The sequence below is a fragment of the Tachysurus vachellii genome, chromosome 24 (assembly GCF_030014155.1).
Source record: "Tachysurus vachellii isolate PV-2020 chromosome 24, HZAU_Pvac_v1, whole genome shotgun sequence".
In the NCBI taxonomy this organism is placed as follows: Eukaryota; Metazoa; Chordata; class Actinopteri; order Siluriformes; family Bagridae; genus Tachysurus; species Tachysurus vachellii.
Genome location: NC_083483.1, coordinates 10,931,580 through 10,937,579, shown reverse-complemented (window position 1 = coordinate 10,937,579; position 6,000 = coordinate 10,931,580). Strand labels below are relative to the sequence as shown.

The 6,000-nt window shown below is 36.2% G+C and overlaps 1 non-coding gene across 1 annotated transcript; it reads right to left on the bottom strand.

Annotated features, from left to right (window-relative positions):
• Positions 1–2,768: 2,768 nt before the first annotated feature.
• trnas-acu (transfer RNA serine (anticodon ACU)) lies at positions 2,769–2,841 on the bottom strand. The gene has a single exon. It is a non-coding gene; the product is annotated as a tRNA-Ser (tRNA).
• Between the last annotated feature and the right edge of the window lie 3,159 nt (positions 2,842–6,000).

Here is a 6,000-nt window from a genome sequence, read left to right as displayed (position 1 = left end):
AATGGTGTGTATAAAATGATTCTTAAACAAGAACTCTTCTTCCCGATAAAATATTTAAATTAAGTGCTGAATATTCTGTCAAAAAAAAAAATCATTATTTTTCGCTTCCTCTGTTAATTAAACCTAATTAATGGCAGGATCATGGGATCAGGGTGATAAGCTAATAGTTAGATATCACTGATTCTGAGCTGCGATGCATTAAATCCTATTTATATTATTGGATCTTTTACAATAAACTATTGCGTCACACACAATTGTGGCTTATTTGTATGTTTGTTCATTTTTTTTTCATTTATTTGCCTGCTTATTGCTGCTATTGCTGCTTATTGCTGCTTATTGCTATAATTTATTTACGTTATTATTTTCAATTATTTTAAATTGATTGATTGATTGATTGATTGATTGATTACTACAACTCTTGTTAATATTATTTCATTTAATTATTTAATTATTTAACTTAAATAAAAGAAAACAAATAATGAGAAGACACACCCTAGGATTTATTCATTCATTGTTTGATCGATCTATCTATCTATCTATCTATCTATCTATCTATCTATCTATCTATCTATCTATCTATCTATCTATTTATCTATCTATTTATCTATCCTAATTTTTTTACTTACATAGACTTTATGAATTTAAGAATTTTTTATATTTATTTAGAGACTAATTGTATTTATATTTCACAGTTACATGGATTAATGTAAGAGCAGTCTGATTTCTACATATTCTACATGAATGACTATAGACAATTATTGTAAATTGGAAAAGAGAGATTATTCCTCTCGCACAAAATTAAGAGCAATTTTGTTCCTAAATTATGATTGGAAAATGTATTATTATTATTCTTCTTCTTATTATTATTATTGTTGTTGTTGTTGTTGTTGTTGTTGTTGTTGTTGTCATCGTCTATGGTCAAGTTTTTTATGTGCTTTCCTGTGAAAAAGTCTTTTCTCTCTTTAGTCTTTGCTTGTTATAATATCTGTCACTGTTAGACATTCCTCATCATTATTATTCATGAAAAAATGAAGCAGTCATATTTACATTTACTCATTTAGCAGATGCTCTTCTTCAAAGTGACTTACTAAGCAGGCAGAAAACAGATGGCACGATGATACATTACATCCGAGGAGGACGGAACCAAAGAACAAGAGCGTTTACCATTTACCAAACACCAAGCTAGCTGAGGAGCGTCCCAGCAGTAAAGTCGGCAGTAACAACATACTGTATGTAATGATTTCCTCTTAACCACTTTAATAAATCTGAGGCGTGGAAATGGGAACAGAATTGATGGAAGTCAGTTGTACCGAAACTTGAGTAAATCAACTGACATTTTTATTTGCAGGATTTAAGTCAAAGATGTTATTAACAAAAAAACAAACAAACAACAAAAAAAAACAGCAACATTCCACAGCGTTAAGCAAACGTCTTTATCAAGAGTAACTTACATTTAATTTCATTTTATACAACTGAGGGTTAAGGGCCTTGCTCAGGGGCCCAACAGTGTCAGTCTGGTGGAACTGGGATTTGAACTCACAAACAATCTGAATTAACCTTAACCTACTGGCTAACAAATCCTAGGGATTAAAGGCATTGTGTTTACCCCCATGGACAAGTCAGGCACTGCTGGGATTTGAACCCAGGATCTCCTGTTTACTAGACAGGCGCTTTAACCAACTAAGCCAAACAAATTAGTGAACCATCCCTCAAGATGCCTTATCAAATTAGATGCAGCAAAAAAGGCAAATTCCAAATTCAGGGCACACGTTAAAGCCACCACAGCACATGGTGAACTGACACGACACACAATAGATTTTACAACAATGATCGGATGCTAAACTCATGCTGTTTTATTTATACACATAGTGTGTAAGAGCTGAGTGGATGAGAGAACAGGAGACCTCTAACAGTCTAAATAAAAATTTTTAGAGGCAAAAATATCAAGTATAATATACCACCATAGATACATGAAACTCTGGTCTTTATTCTTAACACAGAATAACTCCTCTGGTTTGGAGAAAATGAGATGCTTAGCTTCCTCGACCGCACAAAACAATGAAAAAGACAGCTTTCACTTTAAATCCATTTTGCTATGAATGAGCCTCAATTCTGCCTCCGTAACAGACAAAGATGATTCACGAGGGTCAGGAGGTCAGAATATATCCAGCGTAGCTAGAACTACTTACAGTAGCTTCAAATAAAGAAGCATGACAAAGAAAACCACATCTGATCGACCAGCAGGAGTAGAGCCAGAGCACTTCAATTCAACAGCATGTCATTAAATATAAAAAGTGTGTATATCTTTGTAGGTGTGGACAGCAGTGCGGAAATGTCAGCGAGCACCTCATAAAACCTTAAAGGAGCAGCCTGGCTCTCAGCAGGGTGTCTGATCTATTATGTGTGTCTGATCTAAACTTTTCACTCCTTTTTGAGGGAAATGCCTGATTCAGACGTGCCTGATTTCAAACGCAGAGCATATTAAAGGCGAGTTATAATCATAACTAACAATGATATAAATGTTAACATGCCGCTGTTACAACTTCTTTTTTTTCATTACTTTATTCTTTCCCACAGTCTTATTCTGGGTGTTATAATAAAATAAAATATATATTTTAAATAAAAAGAAATTACATATATTTCATCTGAAATTTACATTTCCAGCATTTAGCAGACACCCTTATCCAGAGTGACTTACATTTTGTTTCATTTTATACAACTGAGGGTTAAGCCTTTAAGCCTTGCTCAGGGGCCCAGCAATAGCAGCTTGGTGGACCTGGGATTTGAACCCATGACCTTCCGATCAGTAGTCCAACACCCTAACCACTGAGCTACCACACCCCGCACGAAATGATGATATCCCATTTTAAAATGACGGAACATTAATGACAACAAACAAAACGTCATATGAGCAAATTATTAACACCTCCGGCATTATCAAAACACTGAAGATTGTTTTTAATGACTTGGAGACAGAAATAACTGGCTGTAGATGCTTCAGATTCAGTTATGCAGCAATATTGATATCCTTTATTACATTGTTATTAATTGAACTTATATGATGGTTGTGTGATTTGATCTGAACTTGAACGATGTTTGCTTTTTTCCTGGTAAAATAAAGTTGAAATCCTTATTTTCACAGACTAAGAGTCGATCACATTACTTGCGTTTCACTTAGAAATCAACTTGTTTGTAAAAGTTTCACAGATGAAACCAACCAAAATAATTTTTTATGAAATTTTTAACACGCACTTGTTTGTGTTTGTCCTCATGTGTATACGTTGATAAACACCATTTAAATGTAAATCCTAAAGCAGTATAACAGAAGAGATTATTTACATTTTGTGATACCCAAAAAGCTCCATAAGAGGCAAAACTCAGAGAGCTGAAAACAATAAAATGGCAACCAAATGATGAAGGAGTTTTACTAAGCACTACATGTACAAAATCTAAATAAATGTACTAGTAATGCTGCTCAGCTAACACAGACAAAACATGTGTCTTCCCCACAAACGTAAATGTGAGATTTTCTTTAACTGGGAATATTGCGAGTGCAAACTATTATAACCTTGTACATTTACAGAGCACTGAATGTTATTGGTGTTAAGGTTACAGCCCAATTGTCACAGATTGCAAATACAGAGACAAAACACACTTCCCTGGGTTTCAGTCCTGTGAGTAGTCGTCGATCTCATCTAGCCAATCAGAGCAGGACGTTGGTTTCTGCATGGCAGGAATTCTGATACTGTGCCGTATTATTTCCGGTCGAATTTCCTGTGTCTCTGCGGCTTAGATTCACACGAATACAAATGAGGCTGTGGGAGGTGATGGCACAAAACCACTCAGAACATATATGAACCCCTTCTGTAAGATGAGCTGATTGTTCATGTGGAAGCGTGGAAATTGGCATGGCTTTCTATATATGAGTGTGTGACAAAGAGGACGGAATAACCACAAAATTACTTATTCCATAGTCTAGCCCAGTGTTGTTGGTTTTCCAAATCTTTACCCCAGACTTTTGCCCCACCTGCCTGATTTCATATGAAAGCCACCAACTTGGGAAAATGAACGTAAACACGTTTCCTTCAATTCCAACACACATAAAGTTAATCAGCAGAATTTTTGGACTGGAGCTCATGCAGGAAGTTTAACACACTCAGAAAGCAGACCTCTATGCTCCCTCTTCCACATACATGAACTCACAGACACCTCTGATTGGCTAGTGTTGCTTTGATTGACAGGTGAAAGGTTCAATCGCCAATTTTGTTCTCTTAAAGAAAGTTATTAGAATTTTGAACTTTTAAAGTATTGATTTTGAGACATTTTTGTATGGGGATGTTTATCGAAGAAGTCTCCAGTTTAGTTGTTTGTAACAGAAAGTCTTTAGTACAGAGGACAAGAAAAAAAAAAAGAACGTATGTGCAGTAACGTATGTGTTCTTGCAGTAACGTATGTGTTCAGCAGAACTAACTTGTTCCACGCATAGAAATGTACAAATGTATAAAAGTTTGAAGTGTCATTCAGGAATAAACGACAAATTGTAATGGTTGACACATTGCTGTCGTATATAAAAGGAATAAAACACTTCAGCTCATGCTGTGACTGGAAAACATCCGGGTGACGAAGACGATTCTGCTTCACATCAAGAAAAGTACCAATGGGGAAAAAAAAGGGGAAAAAATTGTAAGTTTTCAGGTCAGATGAATTGATGTTTTTTCTCGTGGAAAACTGGTGGAATATGTGTATATCTTACAGCCTCAGCATTTTCACCTCATCCCAAGAGCCAACAAAAAAATCCCTAATGGCTCAGAAAAATCCTCAAACTCACAGCCAGAACTGGAGCAGCTTAATACACTTATTAAGACAAATCACCAGCAAAACCGTTTTTTTTTCTTACTGTTTCCATACTGTTTGCTAATACGTTGAAATATTCACTTACAGCATTGTACATTTTGTGGTTCCAAAATCTTGGTTCATGTGCTAATGCAGAGCAAACGCAACTGAAACATAGAGACCGGGCTGTCAGAGACTGTTAGCATCCACAGGAGACAAATGTCTCCTCTTCTTCCTGTGTTCTTTTCCTCCATGACAATGCTTATGTAATATTGTTGTCGTCAGTGTGGGATTGTTAACTAGTCAGAGGCATTAACACTTTCACTGAGGCACTGGATTCATTCCCATCTTCACAAGTAGGAGTGAAAGAAGAAACTTTTGGATACAACTGAGAGATCGTCGCCTGACAACCAGGAATTAATCAAAGATAAGCAAAACAGCCAAGATGTAAATTTGTAGCAACTTGCAAAACTCATTCATATTTATAAAAGAAATGTTGTCGGTTTAGATTAAGGTCTGGAGGAAAATTCGATCCAACCATGCTGCCATTACTTTATAAGTAAGTGAATGGCATTTTGAGGCAGATGTTTCAGGACAAGATTCGGGTAACTTCTTTTGCTCACCTATCTTTAGTGAACAATTCATTTTTAAAATATTTTCATATACTCCATCAGACCAGACCGGGGGAGGAAACCAGAGTACCCAGAGGAAACCCCTGAGGCACAGGGAGAACATGCAAACTCCACACACACAAGGCGGGAATCGAACCCCCAACCCTGGAGGTGTGAGGCGAACGTGCTAACCACTAAGTCACCGTGCCCCCCTCATCCATCAATATGTTGGTCTATTTTCACTTTTTCACCTATATTACCCACAATTCTGTTCAACTGTCTTCTTATAGAGGTGCCAATAAATATGTTGATGCAGTGGCACTTTTGCATTTTACATTTACAGCATTTGGCAGACACACTTATACAGAGCGACTTACATTTTATCTCTCTACATTTGAACATAATTTGACTGTCATGATAATGCCGCTATGTTCACACACCATGATCGTACTTATCATCTTATAGATCACTAAGTAGTTTGTAGTTTGAGTAGTTTGAGTCTAACTTTTGCTGTCTCCTCTACGTCTAGGTTGGATTTCTCATTAATATTAGAAAC